The following is a 13,738-nucleotide window of genomic DNA, read 5'->3' as shown; positions in this document are numbered from 1 at the left end:
AGCCCACTAGCTATTATTATTCTATATTTCCCATGTGCTCAGAGTCTTGTTGGTTATAGGTGGTATCATAGGAAATATAGTCTAGTAGTAGGTAACCCTGGTGGTGCCATATGTACTCTTGCTGTCCAGCCGGTTTGGGCAGCTGATCAAATTTTGTGTAAAGTTTGCAAGTTCTCCCTTTGAGTTTCTGTTAGATTGCTCATGGCCATCCAATGGGTTAATTGAATTCCATCTACGATGGCCATGGTTTAGGGACAGTCGTTAATGATAGGGTAATTAGGCTCCACTAGGTCAATGATTTGTCTTGTTCAGAAAGTCTAGAAGTTGAACAGAACATAAAGTCAGTAGCTGGGGTCAAAGCATACTGCAAGTTATTCAAAAATTCAATGGCATAAGCTAGACATTTCCCACTGTCTGTTGATGTTGGCGAGATATCTGCCCATGTTGAGAGAGCAACATCGGTTGTTGAGTGGCTCGGTTGATGAGTTGAGCTCACACTGGATTAGACTCCTCAATTGATCTGTATAAGTAAATATTTTTGACCTAAAGAAGTTATGTAAGGCCTCAAATAATTTCTTGGCACTGGGGCCATCTGGAGCAGTTGATTAAGGGAGTATTCATAGTAATACAGTGAAATGAGTCTTTATGTCGAAGAATACAATTTTAAGTTTGCCTGTATTCTCATCAGATATGAAATCCTTTATAAAAGTATAAAGCACAAATGACATAAACATATGCATTTAGAAGCCATTTTCTGGGATTCATTGAAAAGACAAAAAAGAACTCAAAAGATATTACTGAGGCAGCTAATGGGTTTCTAAAGGGATTGTTTACATTGAAAAACTTGCTATATTGGGCAGGTCAAGAAACTATTCGTAGATGGTCTGTCTTCTGGGTACTCCCCTGGGGAACTGTTTTCAGCAGAAGGAGCTCTACTGGAGATAACCATGGCTTGATGGTCATTAAAAAAATCCATGGCCATCCATACAAGGTGGTTTACAATGAGTATTCATTTCTGAGAGCTGTGCAGGACGTGTCTCTTGGTTCTACTTAACAGAGGAGGATTCTGAGCAAGAGGTCATCTGGACTTTTGGGTGGTCCAAAGACATTTCACCCCTTTAAATGCCCTATTTATACCATTCAGATCACACAAATGAGTCAAAATGGATACTTTCTCCAGAGAGCCATAGAACAATAATCAAAAATCTGAGAAAAATTCACCAGCACTGATGGCTTTAAAGTTGGGATTCAGCACCACCTGCATGTTTGTGACTCTGTGTACTATATATTGTCTGTAAAGATGATATTGTCGACAGTATGTTTGATGAAACTGTTGAAAAGTAAATGATTAAGGGTGTTTTTTGGGGTGAACTTTAAGTCGTTCTATAAAGGCGGACATTTTGTATCCCATCGCAAGTTACTCATAATATGGTTGCCTCAGTGATAGGTCCCATATATTTTGTGTCTTATTGTCATTTTGTACCATGCCCAGACAAAAACATTTACACACTATATTTGTTTTTTAAGCTGAATGTCCAATGTATGTTGGAGGTCTGGGAAGGTTTTGTCAATTTCTTGATATATGTAAAAGAATAATGTTTTATATATGAGGATAAAAAGTGTAAAAATAGTAAAATAGAAACAAGGGGATTGTATACAAAGGTGATACAGATATATGTTAGATTTTTGTCTCTTAGGGGTCTACCATGTTCTTTAGTTGTCGGGTACATTAGATGTATACCTGGATTTATTCAACCATACTGCATTAAAAAAAAAAAAGCCTAGTTTTGCCTAAAAATTCAGGTACAACAGCCCCCATTTTATGTTTTTCTAATGACTTCCCCCAGATATCAATATGAGGCTCACTCCATAGACTCCATAGACCACAATTTAAACTTGTCAACTAAGACAGTCATCTGAAGATCCTAGCAAACTGCTCCCTGTATCTGATCTTTCTAAACTACTGTGAATTAGACAGTGGAGGAGTTTGGTATCAAATGAAATCATACCCAGGGTCACCATCAGGGTTGTACAGCAGGTACATCTGCCGTGGGCCTAACCAAATAGGACTCACCCCCACCTTTCCAGCTTCCTAGTGGTGGATTCAGGAGGTCCAAGTTTTATAACTTAAGCCTTTGGCTGAGTGAAGGTAAGCAGAGGATTTAGAGCTCTGTACGGATATATTATGAATTTAAAGGGGACTTCAGAATCTATGGCATATCCTTAGATTGGTGGGGGTGTCAACTCTTCTTAAAAGGTTTTCTTTTTAAGCCTGCGGTCTATCTGAAAACATCTATACTCACCTGCTCCCTGATGCTCTTTTTCAGTTCCTTGGCTCCCTTTAGCAGTCGTCCAATCTCTTCCAGAGGGACAAGGTCATTTGGACTGCTGTAGCCAATGGCTCGCCTCAGCGGTGATTTGTCGCCAAGCCTGTGAGACTCACATTAAGGTTCTCATAGGAATTAATAAAGAAACATATTGAAGGTATTCATCTTCACTGGGTAATTCCCAGCAATGTCCTAGAGATATGCCATCAATGTCTAAAATGGTCCAACTCCTTTAAAGGCTGGACAAGCAGTTAAAACACCCAGCATTGTCTGGGCACCATGATAATAAGGGTCACAGGCCCATCAAACCCTTGGAACTCAATGGACTCTGTTTAACTCTGTATACCACATATGTCAAACCTTTAGCCCTGCAGCTGTTACAAAACTACATCTTCCAGCATACCCTGATAGATGTAAGCTGGCTCGGCATGATGGAAGTTGCAGTTTTGCAACAGCTGGAGGGCCGCAGGTTTCATATCCCTGCTGTATGCAGTAAACTCCCCCTAGTGGTGGCTCCAGACAGACATAGCTTTACTAACTCTATGACGTAGTAGTTTATTATATGGACCTCTTAACGAGCCCCCCCCCCCCCCCCAAAAAAAAGAAGATATAGTATATGGTGCAGTTGGACCCTCGAGGAAAATGTAATAGAACCGATACATGTGAACATACTCTAATATTGACTCTGATGTGGAGGCAACCTGCAAGACATTGACTTTCAGGGACTGGGTGCAGTAACTCAGCATATATGGGGTTAAAAGATATAAGTGTCTTACAGCATATGTTTAAAATTTTTACAAACTTAAGGAATACTAGATTGTCTGGCGGTTTGTAGCTGTGCTTAAGAAATGGTAGGAAGTTATAAGATGGGAAGATGCATAATAACAGGTATAAAAGTAAAAGGGTGCGTAGACTAGTTACATATATAACGTGTCATGTTCCTGTAGTTGTGTAGCTCATAGTTTCACTAGTGTAATCAACATAGAACATTACCTAATGGCTACGGACCCCTTGGGGCAATTTTTATATGATTGTATTTTACCGTATTTTTTGGGCTAAATTTTTTTTTTTCTGTTGGTGCTTATTAAAAAAAATCTGCAGTTTTTGTGATACATGCGGTTAAAAATCAGTCCATTTGCACACTGTCTCTACTGAGTTCCGTCAGCTAACGGCTCATGTGAAGCCTTCTTTCTTATCATTGGACCTCATAAACACACCTTATAGTTAATCTCTTATCAAACTGATAAGAATATGGCTTAAATGAGTGTTTAAGAGGTCAGGAGATCAGAGATAAGAGCTCCACATGAGCCGCCAGCTGACTGAACACAGGAGTGCCAGTCTGCAAATGGACTGAAATACTGCCTATGGCCACGGAGGTAGTCTAAAGGTTGCCTAAAATTACCTAACTCCTAAAGGAACACCACAAGCAAAGGTGGCACTACTGTGACACTGCAGGGACATATTCATGAAGTCCCAGTGCTATTTCTCAGACGTGTGAGAATCTGCTGGAAAAAGTGGGACAATCATCAGGGTTTCGCTAAGTGCAAATCATTTCTGAAATGTTCTTCCATTTTCTAACTTGAAAAGTGTTGGTTGGCAATGCTAAGTCTGCCCTTGGCATTGTTTAAGACACCTGCAGAGTCATCAGCTTGGCGAGCACCCAGTTAATTAATTTATTGCACACAGCACCAATGAAGAGACTGGGAGACGATATTAATACATGTATTAATACATCTAACGTACAATCAGAATACGCTGAAGTACTAAAGATAAAGCGCTAAACCATGATTTTTGTGATGGCAGAAACCCAACCTGTCCCCAGTCATCTGATTACTTTTCCATGCTGCAGAGATTTATGTCCAGTCAATATACCAGCATGTCTATAGCTAAGCTTCACTTCCAGATGACTTGTGCTCAAAATATGAATCACAATCAATGGGGTTGTTAAATATGTATTTGCCAAAATAGTGGTGGCAAAAGGAAATACAAAACCAGACTATCAGCAGATACCATCAGAAAATGTTCTTTTGTGATAAATATTAACTCTAACTCCATGAAAACAAAAAAGGTTATAGGTATAGCTACAATTTATCCCAATGCCACTTTTTTTTTAAAATAAGACATACCGGTCCAGGAAGCTGAGATATGAGCATCTGATTGATGGGTTCCTTGCAGTTTGAAGGCTGCTTTATCTGTCTCAATGACTGCTTCTGACATTGAAGGAAGATTGCGACCAGTGGCAATTTACTGACCTTGACTAACAAAAACTTCCAAACTTTTTGCCTTGACAGAACCACTGTTTGGTTTAAATTAATGGGTGACCACACTGTTGTCTCCATGTCACAGGCAAATTAAGCTAAGCTAACTTTTCATATCTCTGAAGACCCCACCAAACAGCTTACCAAGCAACACTTCCTATGTCAATAGGTCTCACCAAACAACTCCTTCATATGTGAGAAGAAACCACCAAACAACTCCTGATATATAAGATTTCCCCAAGCAACTCTTCATATCTGAGAAGTTCTCAACAAAGAACTGTAAGTATCTCAGAGGGTGTCGCCAAAAAGGCTTCATATCTGATGAAGCACTACCTAAAAACTGTTCATATCTCAGAAAGTCTCACTAAACAACCCTTATTATGTGAGGTCTCCCCAAGCAACTTTCATATCTGATAAGTTGTCAACAAAGAACACGTCATATCTGATGAGACACTACCTAAAAACTGCTCATATGTCAGAAGGTCTTACTAAAAAAACCTTATCATTTGAGAAGGTCTTTCCAAGCAGCTCTTCATACCTTACAAGGTGACCCCAAACAACTCTTCATTTCTCAAAACACCCACCAAGCAACTTCTCATATCTCAGAAGACCTGACCATTGTAAGTGTTACTTTAGGATGAACTGCAGTCACTACTGGATTTTTAGGTTTCAAGTGTCCCTTGAGTTAGACTTGAAGAATTGAATCTTTTAAACTCCGGCAGACGCTTTGAACAACATCATCCAAACAACTTTCAGTGGTGGAAATATGTCAAATTCAGGCTGAACCACCCACATAGCAACCAAAACTGTTGCTCTGTGATGTAGCCACTGGGAAAAAAAATCTTTAAAAAAAAAGATGCATGTGTCAGTCTATTACTTCTAACCACAAACATGTACTACCTACACAAACATCCAATCTATCAGGGGACTTGTGGCGATCATCTACCACTGCCACAGAACAAATATTTTGGAAACCCCTGACAACTAAAATAAGTAGTGAAATATGATACCTGGTCTAGAAAATATTGCTAGATTTTAGTTAATGTTAAAATTGACCCCCTATGTTTAAAAAGAGCACTATGAACAAGCCCCTTTGCACATGGCTGTATAACAGTTCCTTGTTACAGTGGATACTTCTGTGAGTCCATGTTTTTCATCTATGTATTTCTGATTTTATACATCCCATCCATAGGGGAACTCGTAGCTTTTAGGTAATATAAAAGTATGATGAAGTTTGGCTGTCTCTAACTTCTAGTTTACTAATGTTTTTCAGTCTTTGTGTGTTGTGTGGAAAAGTTCTATGATATATAATGATCTTCTCACAAGTTCAAGCTTGAAAGGCTTTAAAAAAAAAAATGAAACATCATTTTTTTTTTAAGGGATAAGATTAAAAATGGGGGATTTCGATATTGAGGCCCTATCCTCAGGATAGTTGATCAATACCAGATTGGGGTCAGACTCCTGGGTCAGACTCTTGGCACCACCACCGAACAGCTGTATGAAGAGCCCGTAGCGATACATGACCTCTTAAGCTTCTTCCTAGGCCTGTGACATCACCTTCATCAATCACATGGCCTAAGCCAGTGATGGCTAACCTTGGCACTCCAGCTATGGTAAAACTACAACTCTCAAGATGCCCCCCTTGCTTGGTTGTTCTCAGAACTCTATAGAAATAAATGGAGCATGCTGGGAGTCGTAGTTTCACCACAGCTGGAGTGCCAAGGTTAGCCATCACTGGCCTAAGCACAGCTCAGTGGCCTTCAAATGAATGGATCTGAGCTGCAATACCAAGCACAGACGCTATCCAATGTACGGCACTGTGCTCAGTAAGCTGTGAGGAGGCGGTGGTGCTCACCAGACCTCTGGTGAGCCTAGCAGCTTCCCCTCTCACAGCTGATCATGAGGGGGGTGCCGGGAGTCAGACCTTAGCCAATCTCATATTGAAGACCTATCTTGAGGATACTGTAGGTCATTAGTATGAAAATCTGTGAAAACCTCTTTAACGTTGCCGCATTTACCGGTATGTTCATCAGGTGGGTATGAACTAGAGACCTGGGTCCAACATTGTATGAAGTAATATTATGATCAACAGTTGTAGTTTTTCCAGAAACAGTCCAATCTGTGTCTGGTATTGCAGCTCATCCACATTCAAGTGAATGGAGGGGAGTACCAGCCAGAAATCGTTCATGGACAAGAGGGGTGTTTTTTTCCCCAATTTCTGATAACCCCTTTCGGGTTAAATTCCAATCAAAAAATGTTCAACTCAGCTTTAGCCCACAATTATAGCACTCTACATCCCACACAATTGCGGTAACCTGAGCCATCTGTAAAGGCAATATGGCCTTCATATGGGTATGTCTTCTCAGACAGCTAGACCAGTCACACAGAACGTCCTTTAATTCCAAAATATCTGTCATTCAAAAGTTTTAAAATACCTCTATAAAATAAAATAAATGACTTGTATGAACTAGACCAATGAAATATGACGCCCTGTGTTTTTGGGGTGCTCCTTCCTATATATGTGACCAGCTCATTACAGTCCTCTATGATACATTCCAAAGACAAAACCTTGTACACTGCCAGTGCTTCCTAAAGAGGAAGGATCGATGTTATTGGGTGCGGTGGGGGGTAAAAAGACTAAGATTAACATCAGTGAGGTTTACATTTTAAAAAAAGGGGCGACATACAAATTCTAGATACTTGTGAGGGTATAATAAACGGTAGAATGTGTGCAAATATCATCGACGTGGTGTAGGAGCGAACGTAAATTTCCTAGTTTTCTAACGCCAGAGTTTTCACTCTTCTTTTTCTGTGTAAAGCTAGAAAAGTTTTCTATTGTATAATTACCACATAAAAAAAAATAAAAAACTGTACAATGTTGTTTTGCATCCACTGCATACTGTATGCTGCAGCGGTGCTTCTCTCCAGTTTATGTTGATTGTATACTGCACACTGAAGAGGCGATACTTTTGGCTTTCTGAATATCATTCTTTAAACTGTAATATTTGATACAAAAATATTTGAACATGATTGCTTTAATAAACTCAATTTTTAGTTATGAAGCAAAAGGACGTTGGTTCATTTTTTGGTTTTCACAGTTACACACAGGTGGGTTGAATGTTGCACATCATAACACTTTTAAAGGGAGTCACCTACAAAATCTGTTTCATATAAAGCATACAGCCATGTAGGATAGGTGCCCAGAAACATAACCGCACCTTTCTTGCGAAAAATATGGTACTTTGATCCCGAGAAATGGTTCTTCTTGGCTTTAGGGCTCACACACACAAACTTATTTTCTAACCGTGTCCATTCCAGTTTTTTTTGCGGACTGTATGCAGAACCATTAATTTTAATGGGTCCGCAAAAAAAACTGAAGTTACTCCGTGGGCATTCTGTTTCCGACTACGTCCCGCAAAAAAATAGAACTTGTCCTATTATTGTCCGCATTGATTTATGCAAAGTTTGTTGAAAGTTTAATGACCCTTTAAAGGTGTTGTCCAACCTTACCAAGTGATGATGCCCTATCCTCAGGACAGTCCATAACTATATGATCTGCAGTAGCTCTAGGACTGGAACTACACTTGTGGGGTGGACAGAGCTGGTTACCACAGCACTGCTTCCACTGAAGTGGAAATCAGATTGGGAACTTAAAGTGGCCCTGGAAAAAAAAAAACTAAAAAAGTGGCTCCATGTTGTAGGTGGGTTCAAACTCACAGAAGACGGGCCAAAACAAGTAGGCTGGGACAACCAAAGTAGGCGGGGCCAGCAATACTGGAGTACAGCGCAGAATACCGCCCCAGCAGAACTAAATACCACAGGACAGCACAAAATAATGCCACCCTCACAACAGTATTCAACTGTATCACCATCTTGAGGATGGTAATACAGCTGAGCTCAGGAGGGCACCTGTGGCCTTTAAGCATCAGATCATTATGTACCTGGCCTGCGGCCCTCAGGAGAGCTTGATTGTCCACTTGGGCATTGGCCGACCCTGGAAATTTTCCTGTAGGGTCTATGGCCAATCCGCCCTTTTGCCATTATGCTCCACAGATGGTATGATATATGCAAAAGAAAAATTTCAAAAAATACTTTTCTTTAAGGGTTATCCCACGATTAATGTAAAAAATAACAATCCAATATCATATAGTGCATGGAAGTCGCTTTCTAAAAAGCTTATAACCAGCCCTGTGCCTCACATGGATCTAGAGATCTCCCCATTCATTGCTCCAATTGCTGTGTTTACTTCAAGCTGACAGCTCAGGGGGCATGCACTTTCTCAGGGGACGTGTCCTTTCTGCTGCAGTTGGTGGCAGCTGAAGGATGAAACTGAGCCTGTGCTGCCATCTCAGTGAGCAGGACAGAGAAATTAGAAAAAGGGCAAACAGCAGGTGGCGCTATATGGATACATTTGATTGAATACCTCACTGGCTATACTAAATTTTTAATTACATTACACAAGTATTCAGATCCAGGAACCGTTTTTTTCATGGGACAACCCCTTTAAGCAATTCCTTTTGTTTTACCCTCCTCCTAGCAAAACCGAAGAAAATTGGGAAAGATATTATTCCTATCCAGGTAAGGGGACAGGAGACAATTTTTATAGATAATCAGGCACAGCGCCAAACCTCCCAGCCCGATGTCGCTAATGTATTCCTTTCGCTGTTGCGACACGTAAAATGGATTATCTGCTGCGGCTGGTGTTTTAGGTAGTTTCTGTGTGTGTTTACTTGTACATCCAATGACAGACTGCCATACTGTCATTATGCTTCAGTGGGCACTGCCCCAAATGGGACGCCTGTCAGCAGCCAGGCTTGTGACAGGAGAAAACATGTATTTGTAGAACCGGAGGCCAAGACAAGAGGGGAAAAACACTATAGCGAGTAGTGAAATGTGCCCAGGCTGCCACTCACCATATAATAGATTTTCTTTTCCTGCTGTTATTGTCTCCATCAGTTGGATACGTTTTCTCCGCCTGGCTATCTTCTCCGGGAGCCGTCAGGATACAATGCCATCACTCAGACATACAGCAAACACACATCACGGCAGATGGGAGACTTTCCTCATCATTTTTACAAATGCGTCTCGTTCATTTGTGACCAATTTCTTTGGGAATGAAATACACAACGAGCCGAAGAGCAAAAACAAGACGAAAATACCTTAAATTTTTTTCCTTGGCAAAACGATCTGTGCGGGATTTCACCCTGCCTAAAATCACAGATATATTTTTATACTCCAGTAATATTCCACCAATAGTTATCACATTTGTAATGTACGTATTGCCTAGCGGCACAAATCATCCTTTACCAGCTATGCTATTTTGAAGAGACAAACGCCGTCTAAACTTTTCGGAGAGTTCAGTTCCCAGATAAATGTTGCAGAGAGTGCACATAGAGTGTTATACTGTGCCCAGATAAAGTATAAACAGTACAAATAGCAGCTTAGTAAAGAGTTACAAATAGTAACTATGCAGGGAAACGGCGCCCACCTCTCCCCAGTGCCAGATTCTCGCCCTAACCCCTTCCCTCCAGTCCCACTGTTAGAAATATTAGGAAAACATTGCATACATCTACAAGCTAATAGAGAACTACATACCTCTTACATCCAGTGACGTCTCCTTTGATGTAGATGTTCTCTTTCCTCAATGTCTCCATTCATACCAGACCGCCATGATGATTTCTCTCAGCCACCTCGTCTCTGCAGAGTTTGACAAACAGATATCTTACTTTTCTACTTTACCATCATTCCCCCCCCTACAATGCTCCCTTATAATGTCTACCAGTACAAAAAAGTCCCCCTTATAATGTGTGCCAGTACAAAAAAATCCCCCCTTAGGCTACATGCACACGACCGTTGTGTGTTTTGCGGTCCGCAAAACACGGGTGGCGTCCGCGTGGGTTCCACAATTTGCGGAACGGCAAGGACAGCCTTTAATATAACTGCCTATTCTTGTCTGCAAAGCGCGGACAAGAATAGGACAGGTTATATTTTTTTTGCGGACCACGGAACGGAGCAACGGATGCGGACAGCACACGGAGTGCTGTCCGCATCTTTTGCTGCCCCATTGAAGTGAATGGGTCCGCATCCGAGCCGCCAAAACAGCGGCTGTGTGCATGAGGCCTTATGATGTGTGCCAGTACAAAAAATTCCCCCTTATAATGTGTGCCAGTACAAAAATTCCCCCTTATTACTTGCGTCAATACAATAAGTACCCCCTTATGTGTGCAAGTACACAAAAAATGCCCCTTATAACATATAAGTACAAATAAAACACTTTTGGTTCCCCCTAATGCCCCCTTATAATGTACTATGTGATAGTACAAAAAATTCCCCTTCTGTCTGCCAGTACAAAAATGCCCCATTATAATGTGTACAAATATAAAAATACCTCTCTTTACTGCCCCCAGTAGAATCAATGTCCCATAGTGTGCCACTTTTTAGCACCTCCAATGTCCTCATAGTGCTCCCCCAGTTATAAATAATGACCCCCCTTCCCCCATAGTGGCCCAACAGCACGGTGTAAAGGAAAAATAATAAACTGAAATACTTACCTCCATGCGGCTGGTGCAGGACACAGGCCTCTTCTTGTCTGTGCTCTGAGCTGTATGCTACTTGCCTAAGGTGGCACGATGACGATGACATCTTTACGCTGCCTGCTGCCGGCCTCTGATAGGCTACGGGCACTAGGCCTGAAACCTATTAGAGGAAACAGCGGGGCAGGGAGTCATCCTGAGGATGGCGATACAGTTGAATAAGCAGAGCTAAGCACTTACACAATAAAAGCGCTCATTGACCATGCCCTCCCACTCGTCCCAAACTGGTGCCATCTAAGGCAATCGCTACACCTGGCCTCATTGGTGGTGCGTCCCTGTTCTATGTCCATATAAAAAGTGTCCATATGAAAATGAGTCTATCCTGAACGTCAACAGCGTCGTCATTGTAGAGGATTTGTTTTATCTCCACTATATTTCCAACCAGAAAGGTGGACTCTCTAAGTTATAATCAGATTGATGCTTGCTAGATTGGGTTGCAGAGTCTAAGAAATGTTATTGATCTTAACCCTTAAAGGCTATGGACACCTTCGTGGGCATCTTTTTCATGATTTCATTTTAGTCATTTTTTTCAATTGGTCTTTATTAAAAATATTCAGCCGTTTCTGAGATACAGGGGTTAAAAATCAGTCTATTTGCAAGCGGCCACTTTCAGTTTTCTTTGAATGGCGTCCTATCGCTGACATCAAAAACACCTATTTAAGCGATTTCTTATCAGTTTGATAGAATTGACTTATAATAAGTGTTTATGAGGTCAAGAGAACAGAGCTACACACGAGCCATCAGATGACAAGGTTCAAAGAAAATAGACTGTGACAGCTTGCAATCAGACTGATTTTTAACCCCTGTAGCTCAGAAACGGCTGAACCTTTTTAATACCAAAGGAAAAAATGATTTTTAGCCCAAAGTGAATAAGATGCAGTCATTTACAAAAACTGCCCAGAGGATGTTCATTGCCTGCAGGAAGGTATGGACTTTCCCAGTTGGATTTCCAGGTTGTGGTTCCTAAAATAGTTGCTGATTGGTGGCTGTAGAGCTGATGAAGACATAGTCAGGAAGAGTGCCCAGGGTCACTGGCCACTGATTGTCCCTGCAATACATTCCTGCTGGCCATGGTGATGAGGAGAACCTCCATCAACTGGAGCTATGGCGACTTACAGAGACAAGACAAGTAGCATACTCAACCTATTGATAGGCCATGCGTTTCATGTAAGAGGGAACCCCAGTGAACCTGGCAGCAGGTCTTTAATTCTCCTGCAGCGCCACCACAGGACGACTAAAGTATTACACAGTTCCCATTAAAAGAGGTTGTCCCTGAATACTAAATATAGCAAATGAAAACAAATTAACATAATAGATAGAAAACCTCCATACGCTTTTTATTGATGAGGTCTGGGATAAAAAGATTAAAAATTTAGAATCTTTTTGTTTTGTTTCCGATTATTATTATTTTTCTATTCTGAGCCAAGAAAAAAAAAAAAGTGCACTCTTGCCATCCATCTCAGATAAAAGGGAATTTTCAATCATACCAGTGCGCGTTGTCAGATATCAAAGTATTACGTTAATTTCAAGTCAATTACAGCCTTTCAATCTCCTCTCTATGAATTAATCAGATGTCTCCCGAATGAAATATGTTTTTACTTAAAAATTATTTTGCATATAATTCAAACAATTATTTTGCAATTAAAAAGTAGAAATATGAAAAGGAGTCATTAGGCTTAAGAATAGCCGGATTTAGTACCTGACAGGTGAGAGGGCGTCTGGACATTATAGCAAACTTCTCACTTTTTCGATGTGGGTGTGGGGGATTTAAAGTCCATCTGTCAGCAGATCTGTCCCTATGACACCGGCTGACCTGTTGCATGTGTGCTTGGCAGCTGAAGGCATCTGTGTTGGTCCCATGTTCATATGTGTCCGCATTACTGAGAAAGATCATGTTTTACTATATGCAAATGAGCCTCTAGGAGCAACGGGGGCGTTACCATTACACCTAGAGGCTCTGCTCTCTCTGCAATTTTCGCACCATCTTCGCTTTAAAATTGACAGAGCCATGATGATCAGTGGTGTAGCTAGAAATGACTAGGCCACAGAAAATTTTAGAAGGGGAACCCCCTCAGCAACTTCTTTGCAACCCCCACTCCTGTGGCTAGTCAAGATCGTTCTCTCAGACGATGCCCGGCAACTGCAGACGAGGCCCGTTTCCTACAATGTCACTGTATATAATTTCATTTTACAATACTGTTAAGGGGGCCCTGACTATAAAATCTTTTAGTCCTCCTCCTGGGTGGGCCCCTTCAGAGCTTGGGCCCCAAAGCAGCCGCTTCCCCTATAGCTGCACCCCTGGTGGTGATCTTTTCACTGCTTGGCCTTCTCAATCAAAGTGCAGAGGGTGCAGCATTTGCAAAGAGCTGCACAGTCTGACTCTGGCAGCACTGATTAGATAGTGTCAGACAAGGGCACACCCCCAACTGGTAACACCCATCTGGACCTTCATTGTAAAGCGTTAGTAATTAATTAATAACTTCTAGCAGGCATAATAAAGGAACACCACCACACAGAGTCATGAGAACAGATGCTCCAGAATTGTCATTACATTGGGAAT

This window comes from Bufo gargarizans, chromosome 3 (genome assembly GCF_014858855.1).
Source record: "Bufo gargarizans isolate SCDJY-AF-19 chromosome 3, ASM1485885v1, whole genome shotgun sequence".
Taxonomy (NCBI): Eukaryota; Metazoa; Chordata; class Amphibia; order Anura; family Bufonidae; genus Bufo; species Bufo gargarizans.
Note: the sequence above shows the minus strand (reverse complement) of the source record.